At 32.1% G+C, this 18,157-nt stretch overlaps 1 protein-coding gene across 1 annotated transcript in view; it reads left to right on the forward strand.

The window, feature by feature from the left end:
- Positions 1-13,780: 13,780 nt before the first annotated feature.
- Positions 13,781-18,157, forward strand: part of LOC127719849 (endothelin-converting enzyme homolog) — an 87,127-nt gene continuing 82,750 nt past the window's right edge. The window contains exon 1 of the mRNA XM_052226174.1: positions 13,781-13,860. The gene's annotated coding sequence lies outside the window, so the exon portion shown is untranslated. The remainder of the gene's footprint in view (positions 13,861-18,157) is intronic.

Below are 18,157 nucleotides of genomic sequence, written 5' to 3' on the forward strand. Positions count from 1 at the left end.
TAAACAAAAATTTAGATGGTCGGTTCCTTTTAATTATAATATTGTGCATTAAGTTATGCGCATAAAAAAGGACAAGCGATTATAAATCGGAAAGCAATTCAACTTCCTTGCTATCCTTGTAATCTAGATGTTAAAGACCCTATAACTATAGAAATTTCATTTTTCGAGACAAACACCATATCTTAATTTTTGCCCGAAAATTATATTGTCAAGGCTAACTGCCGCTTATATATTCACCAAATGCTTGATAACACAAATTAAGAAATTTTGGTAGTTTGGTGTCATGTCATTTAGAACGTTTTTTGGTGAATTTCTTTTTTAATTAATCACGGAGAAGACCAATTTAAATTTTTCAACTGTTAGTGTTGTATATCAATAAAAAAAATTAGAAAATATCAATAGCAGTCTAGTAATTAAATCGTGTACTTCATAAAGAATGTTGAAGGGATTAAATGCAGATTTGAATCATCGCTCCGAAAATATTTGGCTTGCACGGACATTTTTGCAATAGACATCCTATGATAAAATATTTTTTAGAGTGGCCGTTTCTCATATCTTAAAATGATATAGTTTGACAAGTTAAATTGATATATGTCTATCATTGAAGACTATGTTGACCTCTAGATGTCTTTTTGTTATTTGTGTTTTGTGCTGCTGTCTCATTGACATGTACTGTAATTTCTCATCATTCATATACAGTTGAGGGTCTGAAAATTAGCTTTTATTTGCAGATTTTCCCAAACGTAAAACGCGGTTATTGATCTTAGTTATTATAAAAGAATTCAAAATACTGTTATTTCACCAAATATTGTCTTCTGAATGTTAAAATGATGATCTCCGGAGGTAAAAAAGAGGTCTCATCCTTGAATCTCATTCTCATCGGTAACACGTCAATCAAATCTTGATCACTATCTTTCCAAAAGGATTACTGTAATTGATTCTGGTGTGAGGGTAAAAAGTTAGAGAGATGATTGACAGAAAGGTATATATAAAAATATCAAGTTTAAAAAAATCCTTTGTCATTTACATATTGTAGGGAAAGTCCTAAGACATTAATACTAGAGGTCTCATCAGTAACACGTCAATCAACTCTTGTTGACTATCTTACTAAAACATTTACAATGATGATTCTGAAGTGACGGAAACTCGATAAAGAGTTAAACAAAACTTACTTTATCATTTTACATTATCATTGTGTATCATTGCCACCCAAAAATGGGTACCAGCGAAGCGGAGAGAAAGGACAAAAAAAATAAACAAGGAAAGAATTTCTTTTATTTAAACTATTTCTATCGATTAGATGTGGTTAACGTTTATGAAATGAATTTCTTATATACAATGCTGTGATTTTTTTATGCTTACAAGTACCAAACAAGTAAAAGATTTTATATTATACTCCAAAATTGTGCACTTGGAACCTGAAAATTTCGAGGTCGATCGTTGTCAGTCGCTCCAGTGGCCAGATATTCAACTAGTTTTTCACTGTTTTTCCAGACACATTTAAAGGTTATGACAGCGTGACATCATATTCTCTGAAAATCTCTATCAATAAGATGTTTTAAAAAAAATACTGACCAAAACGGTGTATGGCGTATTGCAGAATTACAACTTGTTTTCTGTACGGATTCTTGCAATATACTGCAATTGTCACTAAAGGGTAAATGGTTGTCTCCTCAAGTAATTTTATATAAAAATTTTCTTGAAAGGACACCGACTTGTAGGATTAATTATTTAACCTAAAACTATAACTACTACAACAGACTATAAATGTTCGTTACCCGAGGACAAAAATATCACATTTTTCCAATACCCAAAATAAAAGTCTGTTGTTAATGGTGTTTGACAAAAGTCAAAAGGAGGGAAACTACTTTATAAAATGACAGGATTCACAGCAGCAACTTTCATGGTTTGCATCTGCTATTCGGACACTTTCAATATTATATTCACCGAAATGGATTATGTGCATTAATGGTTAGCGGTCATATTATAATTTAAAAAATCGAAACATAAAGCAGCCCTTGTAGTATATTGTAATTCAGATTTACTGACAAACAGCATTTACTACGCGACTAATTCAACCTATAAAGATAATAAACTTGTCACATTTTCTTCATTCGCAATGTTAAAGTATTTCGCAAAAATTTCTGAATTTAAAGTGAAAGTATGCAGCATGAATATTTTTTTTTATCGAAAATAATTATTTACCATCGATGACATAATGAGTCCATCCAGTACCAGAAAGTTGTGGAGATTTGAACATAAAATCCTTCGAATGCAATACACACTGTTTAGTATTATCGTTATAGAACAATGATAAACAGCTATTGTCTAGAAAACAAGTTTCGAAACATCCTATTTTAGTGGACACGATGAATGTGTCAATTGCTCCGGTTAACTCGAATCGTTCGACGTGCTCTCTTTTAAAAGAAGCTCGAAATTTAAATTTCAAAAATTCCCCCACTGATACGCCAACCATTATGACGCTAAAAGTGATAAACACATTCAAAGACAGTAAAGTAAAAATCATTTTCACTAGTATTCTGATCGGACTTCACACCAAACATTCAGCTAAACATAATCATTATGCATTTTTTTTTTCATATTTGTTATGCAAATGAGTGAAATCAATCTAATTTGAAACAGAATGATAGTTGTGTCGTAATAAATTTTGAAAAGATTGTTTCTTCCGAGATTAACTAACATTAAAAGGGTTTTACGTACGGACACGTATTATCCATTAATATAACAAGCAAGTCAACATAATTTTTATTATCGAAATCTTATGAAAAGACTGAAACCAACGATGAAGAAGAGTCAAAGTTTATGGAGTGAAAAATACGTAAATTCTTGATTAAAAGGTTAAATACTTCCAGGTAGTAACTGTAGACATTCTTTCAGTTTGAAACTGTATCAATTAGGTATGTGTAATCAATAGTACATATGAATAAAAAACGATATGATGTAAAAATCTAAAGCACATTGTGTTCATGTTAAACAAAAACGAAAAACAAAAACAAATACTTATATCTCAACATGCGATAGGTGTCTGTATCAAATGGTTTGTTTAAACAATTTGAAATAAATTATCAAAGAACTTTGGCCAAGTTGAAGATTTGTGGATTTATAATGCTAGAAACAGTGTCTGTGTCAACTACTTTATGTTTTTTTTTCCTTTTTCGTTTCTCCCAATGTGTGTAAAATAACGGAAAACCAAATAGTTTCCCAAATTGCAATCTATCAATTGTTGCTGTTACAATGGCTTTTTACCAAGTGACCTTAACATTATTAGGTTTTATCACTGAATGGCGAAATGTCTACTAAAGATTGGTAATGATCTGATTATAAAAAAGATAGAGTCAGGAAATGAAATTTATGTGTAAGAACTATGACCTTTTGACTCTATTTTTTTTAAAGTCTTGAACGTTCCAAAGGCCATTTTGACAAAAACGTTGGGAAAGTTAGTACATATTGTTTTACACGGATACCAAAAATATATCGTCCAAATTGACCAAGTGACTTCATATTAAGCAAATTAATCATGGGTCTTTCACTATGCAGCAATTTAAATATTGCATATATCCTATAAGATTTATTTACTGTTAAAAGAAAAATATTGTCCGGGAACGTAATTTATTACTTTTCAGTTTTCTGATAGGCACTGAATTTGATCTGATCTACGTTAAAAAAAATCAATTGGCGTCTTTTTCTTACCGAAACTCATTTCCAAGCTAAATAAAGCGAAGGTTGGAATATGGTTAAAAAGATTCATCAGGAAAACAAATTTTTATTCAAATGTTGGTCTATCAATAGTTGCTGTAACCTTGATCTTTTAATTAGTGATCTCAAAATTAGTAAAGGTCCTTTTTAAAGGGGCATTAGCTGTTAAATTCGTGTTCACCGATTTGACTCAAATTCTCATATTTGATTTATAACATACTAAAACGTATGTCCAAATTACCAAAAGTCTAAAATAAACAATTAACAATGCATGGACTCGATAATATGTATCAACATTTCGTGTGTATTTTTGTCAAGACGTCATCTAATTAACCACCGAGATGACCTCCGAAGACTGCCGACGGTCATATTACCCGATAAAAACATAAACATAAATATAAATAGATAGCGACCACGTGCACTTCGATTTTTCTAGGTTTGTTTGATTTCATATTGTAGGTTTAAAAGTATGTTTATCGTCGTTTTTACCCGTATAAGAATTTTTTTTGTGGATTGAATCAATCAACCAAATGGTTCATCCTTGTTTCACCTGTATAAGAATATTTTTTTGTGGATCGAATCAATCAACCAAATGGTTTGTCCTTATTTCACTTGCAAGTGAATAATTCATCAGCAATATTTCTTAGCTTATTTTGACAAAATTGAACCAAATTGGCTGCTAAAAGCGAATCATATTTCACTTTTTCACTTTCATTAATGATTGAACAGAAAAAAAGTCATATTTTATTTTTTTATTATATCTCGTATCTAATGCCCATTTAATTCCATGGTGCATTCTCAGACCAATTTTGATTAAGTTATTTTGATGTCTATTTTTTTTTTCTTCAAAAAACCTTTTTCAAATCCCTTTATATTTTCATCATTTAGCACGATTACGATTTTTTTTCAGAATTTTTCGATATACACTTAATAGACCAGAATAAAGAATTTCCTGTGGTGGGAGTGACAGACCTGTTTTATTATTAGCTGACTATTGAATTTCAAAAAAATACCATCCAAATCGTTCTCTTGTGCTGCGAGTTAAGTGAAGCCTTGTTTGGTTAAGTTTTTTTTTTTATCTTTTCCATACCTTAATAGAATCTTATGTTGCATCATGGCAGCCATGTATGTTATGCAATTACCATGCTTTAATACAAATCTTTGCATAGAGGGATGACATTTGAAAATCGAACATCTGAATTACTTATTTTGGGCATACAGGGGCGGACCCGGCCATTTGTAAAAGGGGGGTTTCAACCCAGGATATAAGGAGGGGGGGGGGGTGTTCCAACCACATGTCCCCATTCAAAAGCATTGATCGTCAAAAAAAGGGGTCCCCCCCCCCGGAACCCCCCGTATCCGCCACTGCCATATTGGTCGCCTTATTTGATAAAACTGTAGTCGTTCTACAAAAAGATTCAATAAATGATAAATGGTATTTGAATAAGTCATTCATGTAGTTTAAGAGAAAAAGATAAAAATGTGATTTCTGATTGGTTTCAGAGGGAAAATATTAGCCTTACTGTATTTGTCATTTTATCATTAATAATAAGTCTATTCTAAAGAGTATACTTTTTATCATTTTTTTTAAATATTTGAATCGTATTCCCTTTTTATTTCACCGGGGCCCGAAGGGCCCCATGTGAGCTTATGCCATCACTTGGCGTCCGTCGTCGTCCGTCGTCGTCCGTCGTCTGTCGTCGTCGTCGTCTGTCGTCTGTCGTCGTAAACTATTTAAAAAATCTTCTCCTCTGAAACTACTGGGCCAAATACCTTCAAACTTTAACAAAATGTTCCTTGGGGTATCTAGTTTATAAATTGTATCCGAAGTTTTGATCCATCGACAAACATGGCCGCCATGGCTAAAAATAGAACATAGGGGTCAAATGCAGTTTTTGGCTTATATCTCAAAAACTAAAGCTTTTAGAGCAAATCTGACACGGGGTTTAATTGTTCAGTTGGTCAAGATCTATCATCTCTGAAATTTTCAGACGAATCAAACAACCCATTGTTGGGTTGCTGCCACCGAATTGGTAGTTTTAACAAAACTTTGCAGTTTTTTGTTATTATTTTGAATATTATTATAGATATATATAAACTGTAAGCAGCAATAATGTTCAGCAAAGTAAGATCTACAAAAAAGTTAATATGACCAAAATTGTCAATTGACCCCTTAAGGAGTTATTGCCCTTTAAAGACAATTTTACACAATTTGTTCATCAAGTTTGCTAACATTTAAAAATCTTCTCCTCTGAAATGCAGGTGAGCGATTCAGGCTCTTGAGAGCCTCTTGTTATTTCAGATGAGCATTTTTATCGTTAATTTATCAATTTTATATCAATTAGAATAAAAGGTTGCCTCTGGTGGCCAGTATTTTTCACATTGAAATGGAAGTTGAATGAATAACATTCCATCCATCGCCATGTTAGGTTAGTTCAAATGTTTATGTATTTTCAGAGAGAGAGAAAAATTTATTATCCATATGGTAAATGGATGATATGTGACGTCCTATAAGTACAAACTGACCTTCAGCTTTTTAAAGAGTTTTTTTTTCTAAATCATCACATCTATAAAACTTGAAAAGGTTTGGTGTAGTATTTTGAAAATAATTAAAGATAACAATTGACAACGAAGGATCAAAATGGCCGCAAGTCGCTAAATTGCGAAATTATTCATATTCCATAAGGACCCAATGATCGAAACAAGGCCATGCAGAAAAGACAATAACAACAACGAGAAAAGAAAAGCCTCATTGTCATAGATATTAGCATAACAGTGAGAAAATCTTATATATCAAAATCAAAGAAAAGACAACAATCAAGTTTAATCTTGTATAAATAATATAAAGTTCAGATGATAAATTGCTTTTGTATTTAGCTACACAGAACTTGTTGTATAGGAAATATATGATCTGTATTTTAAGGATAGTTTTTTTTTTACATTACCACAAAATTTGATTTGATTTAAGAAAATGACAGATGCCTGGGGTTCGTAAGATGTCAAATACATTTTTGCATGCAAGATGGCTAAATATTTTGGAGTCAAAATACAACGCATTTTTTTTTTCAAAAAGATAAAAATGATAAACTTGAAACGTTCTGGAAAATCTATAAATCCGAAATTTTCTTCTTTTTCAAAACTGATGCAACAGAAATGGCATTCTGAGGATGAATACATATATGTTGAATGTTACTTCTACGAGTTTATTGTTTAGGTGAATGATTCAAGGTGTTCATTATTCAAAATTCATAGTTTTCAGTTGAAATATATTGAGTATTTTTTTCAATACTTTAAGGTTTTACCCTAACCATACTAACAGTGTTCTATAAAATAGTAACAATCAAATCAATGATTAAAATAATTTGTTGTTAAAAATGCAAAAAGGTCAATCATTTGAAATTCTTCAAATCTGAAAATTGGGGCAGGGTGTATATATTTCAATTGTAAGAAGAATCGTGAACAACAATTCTGAAAACCTGATAATTTAGAGAGCTAATTCCCTGGACTCTTCTTTGATACCATGCATGAATGTGAACTGAACTCTTGCACAATGGTAGACATCATCAAGTACATGGTGTTGTATTCCCAGTAATTTATGTCGGCTATCTTTAATGTGGCGGCAACATTGGATGTTTGTGTGTGTCTCTATATCCCAAAATATTCATTAGCATCATAACTAACACTGTGCAAAGTTTCATGCCTTTACGATAAATTGATCAATTGTTCTGATATCCGCTGGACTTAATGCCATGATGTATTCAGGCTAGGGGAGGGTTGAGCGCTCACAAACATGTTTAACCCTGACACATTCTGTATTTGCCTGTTCTTAGTCAGGAGCTTGTAGTTCAGTGGTTGTCGTTGATTCAGGTCAATCATATTTGTTTTTCGTAAATTATTTTGATATAAATTAGGCCGTTAGTTTTCACGTTTGAAATGATTAATATTTTTCATGTCAGGTCTTTTATAGTCGACTAAACGGTATGGATTTTACTCATTTTTGAAGGCCGTACGGTTGCCTATAATTGCTTACATCCACTTCATTTGAACTCTGGTAGATGATTATCTCATTGGCAATCATACCACATCTCCTTATTTTTATATTATTTATCAGACTTTTAAACTCGTGTAGTCTTGAACATGCATGGAATGTTTGGCACTGGGCGTTTAAAAATAAGTAACCAACAATCAATCAATTTAAACTCGTGTAAAATAAGGGGACAATCATTTTTTGGGGGACAGGAGGATTTTTAATATGAATATGCTGACCAGGTAAGAACTGGACAAAATAAGCATGTATAGCAACAGATTAAAATGAATAATAAATCCGAAAAAAAAATCCTCCCATCCCCTCCCCTCCCCAGGATATCAAATAGTCGTCCCCTTACTGTTCTTGTCCTGCTAGTTCTATAACATAAAACCATCAATTTCTTTTCTTTTTTTTTTTCCTTTTTTCATATGATATTTTCATTATTTGTTTTCAGTTGGAATATCCGACAGAAAATGTAAAAAAAAAAAAAAAAAAGACAAGAAATTTATGATTATATTTTATAGAACTACTGTTAAGCATACGTTTTATACATGTCTTAGAAATATAACAGTATTGCAAGCCAATATTTTTCTTCGTCCAGCTTATCGTCAAGACAGGGATGTCCCAGAAAGGCTGCCATACCATAAAAACGTTTATCACACAGCCAGCTCACATTCTGATATATCTGTATTCATATGTTGTGTATTAATATAATTTAGACTTAACGACGCCGTGTTTAAAAGGAAGAGATATATAGAAGAGAAACAGAAGATCTTCCAAATGCATAAAATAATTAAAAAAAAACTATAAGTGGACCTCTTCTGGCTCACAACCGAAAAAACAGGCCCTATATATATAGGTGTCGAAAAGTTACTACACAATCTAAATCCCAACAAGGCTAGTGGTCTTGATAACATCAACAGACGAGTAATAAAAGAAATATATAGAAGAAGAAAAAAAAACAGATCGTACCAATCGTAACCATTATTTTTACTAAATCCCTAGAACAGGCAATACACCAAAAGGCTGGAAACACGAAACTTAACACCAGCATTTATAATGGACGAACGCTATAAATCTTAAAACTATAGACCAATCTTACATACTTGTATTTACTGCATATTGGTGGAGCACATTGTGACAAGTACCATGATGGACTATTTATAGACAATTAACGTCCTCAGCATGTTTAAATTTAAAAAAGATCATGCTGGTCACAACTCATTCAATTCATACAAGAACTGCATAATAAAAATATTCAAACAGACCTCATTTTTATGGATTTTCCAAAGGCCTTTGATAAAGCACCCCATAATCGTCCATAAGCGTTAATACTATTGCATATAAGAAAACACTCTAAAATGGATTCAAGCTTTTTTTATCAGAACAAGTTATTGGTTATATATGTAGATAGAATGAACAACACCCAACATGGGCGCATTGCATTTGCGCCAATTTTTACAAAACCCAATCTTTCATTTGCGCCACAAGGTTATATAACATTTGCACCAAAAAAAATAAAAACTTCTTTTGCGCCATTTTAACTGAAATCAAAAAGATCATTGCTACATCGTGAATAACATTTTTTTAGTATTCCCCCTGGGTAACTAAGTAAGTTCATACTCATTTCTAATATGAAACCGATAGTCACTTAGGTTTAAAACTATATAGTGTTCACATGTTTGAGGTGTCAAGATGGACATTGTCAACTCTGAGACAAAGTTAGTTTTCTCAATTGGATTGTTTCATATTTTTCATGTCTAGGCTGTTTATAACCGACTATACGGTATGGATTTTTCTCATTTTTGAAGGCCGTACGGTTGCCTATAATTGCTTTCATTCATTTGATTTGAACTTTCAAATTGGTGGATAGTTGTCTCATTGGCAATCATAAACATTTCCTTATTTCTAATTATAGAGGAAATGAGTTTGTATTTTTTTTTATAACCACACATATATAGGTTATCCAGTGTACATGAGTACATCCGAGCCGTTGCTTACAAGTCTTGTGTCAGAACAAACTTTTGGTTTTACTCAAGTGTATAGTGCTTTCTTCTAGGTTTTATGATCTCGTTAATTTATAACAGAACTGTGTATTAATATTATTATGAAAAGTCTCTTCTAAAGAACGTATCAGTGTATACTGCTTTCATTATGATTACGATTACTGATCTCGGAGGAATATGTTTTATTATGCAATCAAAAACTGTGTATTAAAGTTATTATTAAAAGTCTCTTTTAAATAAATCTATTTTTTTATACTATTTACCTGTATTTACCTGTATTATTGGCGCAAATGAAATGTTTTATTTTGGCGCAAATGAAATGCCACTTGGCGCAAAAGCAAAGCACCGCCCCACATAGTACTACTCATATAAGGTGTGACTCAAGGAACTGTCCTCGGGCCTATAGTATTTTGAATATACATAAATGGTTTTCCGGAATACCTCAATCACAGCAAATTTTCTTTGCTGATGACAGCATAACATTCCGTGAAATAACATTTCAACAAGAAAGACGAAACTACAAGAATATCTTGTTGCGGCTTCTAAATGGAAGGCTGATTGTCTATGGCCTTTCGTCCTGTCAAATGCACTGTTCTTACATTCAAACGGAAAACAAAAGCCATGTGAGCACAGTTACATCCTGCACTGACTGCCTATGAGGGGGCCCGCTCCATTCATGCCTCAGTGATTCCCTATATAATCAACCATTTTTTTGCCACAAAAAGGGGGGGCACCCTGTCCCCTCCTACTCCGAATCTGATCTCTACCTCAAAAGAGTGACAAATGGTCACTCTTTCCACAAAACAATGGAAAATGTTACCACAGGTATGTCCAATAATTGCTTCCTTTAAAAAACAATTCACACCAACTGTTCTCCTCAACGTAAATTAACTGAATAAAAAATCAATGTGCATAGTTTTAAAGTTCATCTGGATCCTTTGTTAAAATGACCGTGTTTACACCACACATTTTACTCTGAGTGCAGACAAACCTTTACATCTGTAGAAAGCATGGCATGACCTAGATAAATAGAATTCAAATGCATTTTATTTTTCAGAAAATTAAAAACTTAATTTGATTTTGCTGTGACCTTTTCTTTTTTTTTTGGAAAGGGGGGGGGGGGGGGGGGGAGATACTAAAAAAATAATTGAAGCGAACTGTATTGATTGACATGGACAATAGATATCTGACGACAGGTGATTTAATTGGTAAAATTTAATACTTGTATATTTAAAATTCCTTCATTTTAAAACGCACACAATGTTATATAAATCAGCTTTTCGAAAATTGAACATTTTTTTTAATAATGATCAAACTTAGTCAATAAATATCAAAATTACGATAGTTCCAAAATTCGTTCTGATGCTTACTTTATTATTGATGAATGTATTGAAATATTTCAAAAACTTTCCTTTGATCTAGTCTCGTATGAAAATTAAATTACATATTTATTTTTTAAAACTACTACTTTGTTCCCTTTTCCCTTCCCTATTCTTTTTTTGTTTGTTCTACTACACTACTTTGTTCCATATATGTATCATTATATTAACTTTTAAATTTTCAAAACTCAACTTTTTTCAGTTATTAGTTCGCTTTCATAATTAATCTACAAAGAAAGGACATTCATGTATATCATTTTATAATACATGGAAAGCCATGTTCTACGAAAAATAGAAGGAAAAATATTGACTTTCCATTGGACGAGAAGTGGTGAGTATGTTCTTAACTGTGTGCATGTGGCCGTGTTCATATTGAGCTAACCTCGGTGTGGTGTTGGTGTTCTGAACACTTACACTACCACGCCCCCATTGATATAACTCAATGTTTACACATGTACATGTAGTTTAATTCAGGTTTTGATGACATGCAGTCGATTTGTACGGGTTTAGTGCAATTTGATATTCAGAACGTGAATTTTGTTATGAATTTTCATGGAAGGATCGTCTTTTGAATACAAATTATTATGATAATATAATTAATTAAGTTATACATCAATAAATGTGTCAAACATTTAAACATTGCTCTGGTTTTTTTTTGCAGATGGAATATTCCTTTAAAATGTTTTGATAATACGGCTTATTTAGTTCGGGCTAAAATATATTTTCACTTGCGTACACATCTACTTCCTGCATAGTCCTGAATATTGTAGCACAACATGTTAATGTTCATCCTGCCTCGTGCAAAGTTATATTTCAAGTTATTACCTGGCCGGAATATTCATTTCGAAAATTCTACCCTCACTCTCACCACCTGAATATTAAAAGGCCATTCCCTTACTAACGCCGATTTAAACTGAAAATGCTTTACCAATTTTAATGAACTCACAGCGAAACTGGGGGGCTAGGCATTAAATAATTCATAGGCTAGCCGTAGAACCATGCAGTGCAGAAAAAAATGTATATGCAGGAAAACGTCATTATGGGAGCACATAAAGGTAAAGATTAGACCGTTGGTTTTCCCGTTTGAATGGTTTTACACTAGTAATTTTTTGGGGCCCTTTATAGCTTACTGTTCGGTGTGAGCCAAGGCTCCGTGTTGAAGACCGTACTGTGACCTATAATGGTTTACTTTTATAAATTTGACTTGGATGGAGAGTTGTCTCATTGGCACTTATACCACATCTTCTTATATCTAAAACATGTAATAATCTTGCGTTGCCGAACAACCTGAACATTTCAATCCTTTTGTTACGTTTCATGTACCATGTGTAAACGAAGTAAACACTGACATCTTTTAGAATTCTCAAATTACGTGATAAAAATAAGAAAACCGATTTTCATCAGAAAGTAAGCAATCCCAATTACTATTTTATTGGGGGGTTCCCGTGTCAAACATTTATAAAAATTTAAATACCCTCCCCCCCCCCCCCCCCCCAAAAAAAAAGATCACGTTATTAATTTCATGCGTCCGAAGTGCTTTTCTGGATTTAACTTCATCAATTTAGTAATGTACATGTAAATTACGTGTACTCTTAGTTTGCTCGTGTGAACAATTCTCATGTGTATAGGTATTTAAAACCGGTTTGCAGATGATAACAAATTTTATATAAAAAGAGGGTTCTACATGAAACTGGTTTACAGAACGCGACGTTTGGTGGATATGTGAAGACTGTCTGAATGGACCATATCAATTGAAAATCAATTTATCATCTTCTGGAGAGACGAAAAAAGTGCACAGCAAAATACAGATAAGTTTTTAATCAGTTTCTAAAACATAAATGCAATGATTTTTATCTAGGCCTTCAAACTTTTCCAAACGCAAAGGTTTTTCTGTACTCAAAGTAAATCTTGAGGTGAAAACACCGCCATTTTATAACCCCACCCCATCTGTAGGCCGATGTTTTCAAGGTGCAACCATGCCAAAACAAGTGAACAAAGAAAAAATGAGACGTGTCAATTTGAACATAATACCAAGGGAAACTTGTTCACAGCAATAATATTTATTGTATCATTGCTTTTATAGAACATTGGGATTTTGTAGCGAATCGGGTCAAGATTTTTACAGTAAATCCACGGACTTAATTGTCCATGTGATAGCATTCACTGTTTACAAAAAGTCCTAAACAGCATTTAGAATCCCCCCAAAACACCTCGTGCAGATTCACTAAAGTCGAGCACACCCAAGAAGGTGTGCTTTGAAGAACTTGACTTCTAACAGCCGCTGTTACGTCTTTACTGTTGTCAAGTTCATAAAGTGCGCGATGAACCTGGGAACAGTATATCTAACGTCAATATATATGTTCCTGGATGAACTGTTACTGTTTAACGACATTGACTACCCGGGTTGGGCGCTAAATGAGTTTGAACAATATTAAACAGAATAAGCAGAATGATAACTATCAAAATTTTCTAAAATAATGCAAATAATCAAATAAAAATAGTTTTAAACAAAGAATAACATGACAAGTTTTGAATTAATTGTTCAACATTTAAAACATGAAACATAAATACATGTACATATATGTATCATTGATATTTTCCGGAATTTACAGCTTTACCGGCTTTGTTTCGTATTTAAACACTGACATTATCAAAACAATGGCGCTAAATAGATGAAGTGAAAGAAAATCGAATGTTTGTCTCCCACCCATAACATAGTTTGAGGGTAAAGGTAAGTGTTCAAGCTCTTTTAAGTTAAGTTCACTGTTTACTTATTCGTGCATTGCTCATCAATCCTCATTAGGACAATACAAACGCTGGTAAAACAGATCGATAAATGACTGAAGTCAAAATTATAATGGTTTCGGATGCTGCATACTCTATATATTTATTCAAGATAAAAGGCATGAATGGCATGAATTTGACAGATACAATATATTACAATGACACAGATATAGCACTAGACATAGTTTATAGACACTAAAATGATTTACATGTTTACTAAAAAATTTTAATTTAAAAAATAAAATTATGAAAATTGTCATGATATTTTGATAATAGGAACAGACTAGTTTAAATAAGTGAAATTTAAATTAAATAGATTTTCACTGTAGCCTAACACCTTAGGATGACCCACAAAGGTTATTAAAACTTATTTCCAGTAGGGTCCTTACTCATGAGACTAATTTACACTACATATGTATCTTAAGAGTATTATTTCTAGAAATTAAATTCAGAGGCGCATGACGCATGTACACCTTTTTATGGTTTGTGTTAATTTAGCTCTTTTCCTAATTCCATTCTCCAAGGGTGACTGGGTGATAGAATTATAGTTACGTTTGTCCTCTTCAGAAACCTTTGCCAAAGTGGAATGTCCGTTTGTCATGCTAGATGTATAAGTCTGCAACCAAGTACGATCAGAATGGGGAGACTTAAGTCCAATGCATCATGTAGAACCCTTGCTTCAACTCTGAGGGTTTTTGGAAAGTTTGCTATAGCTTGCTATAGCAATAAACTTTCCTAAGGCATCGTCCTCAAACCGGAAGTTGAACCGACTAGCTTACTATGTCTACTCCTAGATAATGTAGTACTAGTGTTTGAATACTAATTCTAGGAAGATGCTTTTGAAATTTTGAGTTACTTCTATTTTGATTAGCTTACAGCTTGAATAAAAATGAACTGAATGTTCATCGATAATTCAAATGAATTCAACTTCATTTTGAAAGTGGCTATCACAAACACTACTTTGCGGAACTGCGCTCCGCGGAAAATAAAATCAATACACATCCAGTGTTCTCCCCAGGATTTTTGGATAGCACCAGGGTAAAGTGTGTGGACAGCTTGGTGAAATATTTCATACAATCAGTTGTGTCGGATCGCGTTGCTTAGCTCTATTTCTAGTTACTGTAGTTTTTACATCTCTTGTTTTGTTTTAATACTGTGGTACTGTGTTATGTAGACATTGAGTCAGAAAATTATTGGTAAAAAAGAAGTAAATCAAAAAACAGTTTGTATACTTTAATATTTTTTAAATAAATAAATTATGATTCATAATAAAATATTCATCTGAATTTAAAGTATTTAAATCTTTTATAAAATCCAAAATCAATAAAAATAAAATATCATTCCAAAGAGAACAAAAATGTTCAATTTAAAAAACTTTCTAGTTTCTAGAAAGAAAGTTGTTGTACATGTATGTGAAAGGATTCCTGTCACAAGAAGATATGAAATTAACACGAACAATTGCAATATTGTTTCATTATTTGAACCAGTTTCTATCTTAGATTTTAATAAAAAGAAATTTTTCATAAATTTTAGAACATTTTGTCATAGATCATGTAGATTTCATGTAAATATTAACCTTTCTTGTCTTTGGTGATAATTAATAATCAAACATAGATACAGACTTAATACTGCACTGGAATCTAAATCTTTATTTGTCATGAACCATTTAAAAAAAATTTCCTAAATCTATAAATTTATCTTTGGTCTATAGATCTATAAGTAACCATATTCAATGTCAACAACTTAGTCTCCCTATTTTCCCGCCTAAATGACAGGACGTAGATATAAATAGATTTAACATGTGCTTATGGATAAAATTTGCAAGATTACTTCTGTTATTCATTAATTAATGATATAAATATCCAGTTTGAAGGTACAGTCATGCATTTTATTTATAAAAGGCAGATTCCATAAAGAAAAGAAAATTTCCGTCCAAAAGAACAATATAATAAAAATAATACTAACTGTTATTTGAATGATAATATGTGAATGTTTTATTGAATAGTAATGTTAAATAAAGCAAGAAAACCAATTATTGGATATGATTGTTTCCATTAAAAGTAGAAATGATCAAAACAAGTTGAAAAATGTGAAATGTTTGACAGAAATTACTTCCCATTTTTTGACACAAGGTTTATGTGTTACAATGGTTTAAATTGACAATGGTATGATGGTTTTTATTAGTGTAGTCTGATTATTCAAACATCCCTGTTTCCAAATCTTTTGCTTTTCTTTTGTTAAAAACATCTGTTATATATATTTTTTTCAATTTCAAATACCTTGCTTATTAGATGCTCGTCTGTCAATAAATGTTATGTTAGCAACATGTTCATAAAATCTTGCCACATCATTGTAGGTACTTATATAAGCCTGTTAAAATTGTATTTCATAATGTACATTAAACAAACACATTTTGGATCTTTCAATTTACTTTATTCAATCAATAGTTTTATCAAATCTGTTGCTAACATAAGTTCTGTCAAACTTGTCATCTTATGTTAGCAACATTTGGATGTGCAACAAATTAAGAGTTATCTGTCCTGGGTTGAAATCTTGTTAAATGTCAGGCGGCGTTATTTTGCAGGAGTTCTAAATATGACTTTCAACTAGGATAAGATCTCCAATGTTAGTTAAAAATCTCAAATATATATTGTCTGTCAAATTTGTTTATGTTAGCACAATCTTATGTTAGCAACAAGTCCGTCAATATCTTATGTTAGCAACACTATTTAGTCTGTCAAATCTTATGTTAGCAACAATAATGTCCGTCAAATCTTATGTTAGCAACAGAAAAGTCCGTCAAATATTATGTTAGCAACAAAAAAGTCTGTCAAATATTATGTTAGCAACAAAAAAGTCCGTCAAATCTTATGTTAGCAACAACTTCATTTCTGTCAAATCTTATGTTAGCAGCATTGTTCATGTCTGTCAAATCTTATGTTAGCAACTCCAAAATAATTCTTTTTTAAAGTTATTACAATTCCTTTTTTATCGGTGCAGACATGGCAGATGTTAAGAAATATTTTATTCCAATTTGCCTTTCATATTTAAGCAAGATAAACATCCAAACCTTGAAAATACTGAAGATATCAGGATTGTTTGTGTTGCTAACATAAGAATTTTCCGTCAAAATGTCTGTCAATTTTGTTATGATAGCAACATTTTTTTAAGGTGTCCTTTATTTAAAAAATATAATGTGAATAGATCAATTTTTTGTCAAAAAGTGTTTACTTATATAAGTATAAAATGTATTCCAAAACAGAACCTTATTGGTGTTGATTTTGTTAAACATAATTTTGGGAATTTTTCAACTTTCTTATTTGGAATCTGCCAAAATACATGTAGAATAGATTGCAATTAATTGTAAATAAACTTGAATATTCTACGTGAACTAACTGGGTCATGTGATATGTACAGACAGATACTACAGTTTGAAACCTAACTATCATGCAATAGCTATGTCATAATTAAAGATAATATTGGCCATGGTTTAATCAGAGACATATAATACTATAATATAAGAATTGAGAAATGTATAATTGTCAATTATATGTAATGAGCCACCTTTATGATGTACAAAAAATGTACCTATCGGGTCAAGACACTGTTTGTTTACAAAGTATTTGCCGACTTGTCACAGGTCAGTGCTTGGGTGGTGAGTGAAGCCATAAAATAGTTATCTGTGATCATAAAGTCAGTGTTCTCCCCTGGGCCTTTTAGCATCATGGTCATGTGATGCTATATTTCTTGAATGTGATGCTATCTGACTTGATTGTCTTATAGAGTGTGTTATGGATGTGATGCTATAATTTTTAGAAACAAGATGGTATTTCAAATTTTCCTGTTGACCAGGATGCTATATGAAATATCTAGGGAGAACATTGCATAAAGTTATGAACTCTTATAAATTAAAACATTAAAGAATCATGTTACAAGTGTTAATTACATCGATTAAATCCAATCAACAAGGTTAACCTCATAAGGTAAATCAATCACGTGATGTAAACAATCTGTGTTGAACTGGTTTGAACTGGTCAAATTTCACCTGGAATTTTATACCGCACGGAAAAGATTTAACAAGTCGTTTAAAACTTTACCGATTAACTATTTTTTAACTGAAAATTTTAGCACCACAGAAAAAAATTATACATCGCGGTAAGAACGATACCACCACGGTAAAAAATTATACATCGCGGGCCCGCGGTCCTTTAAGGGCCTGGGGAGAACACTGCACATCTACACTA

Source organism: Mytilus californianus, unplaced genomic scaffold, assembly GCF_021869535.1.
Source record: "Mytilus californianus isolate M0D057914Y unplaced genomic scaffold, xbMytCali1.0.p SCAF_11, whole genome shotgun sequence".
NCBI lineage: Eukaryota > Metazoa > Mollusca > Bivalvia > Mytilida > Mytilidae > Mytilus > Mytilus californianus.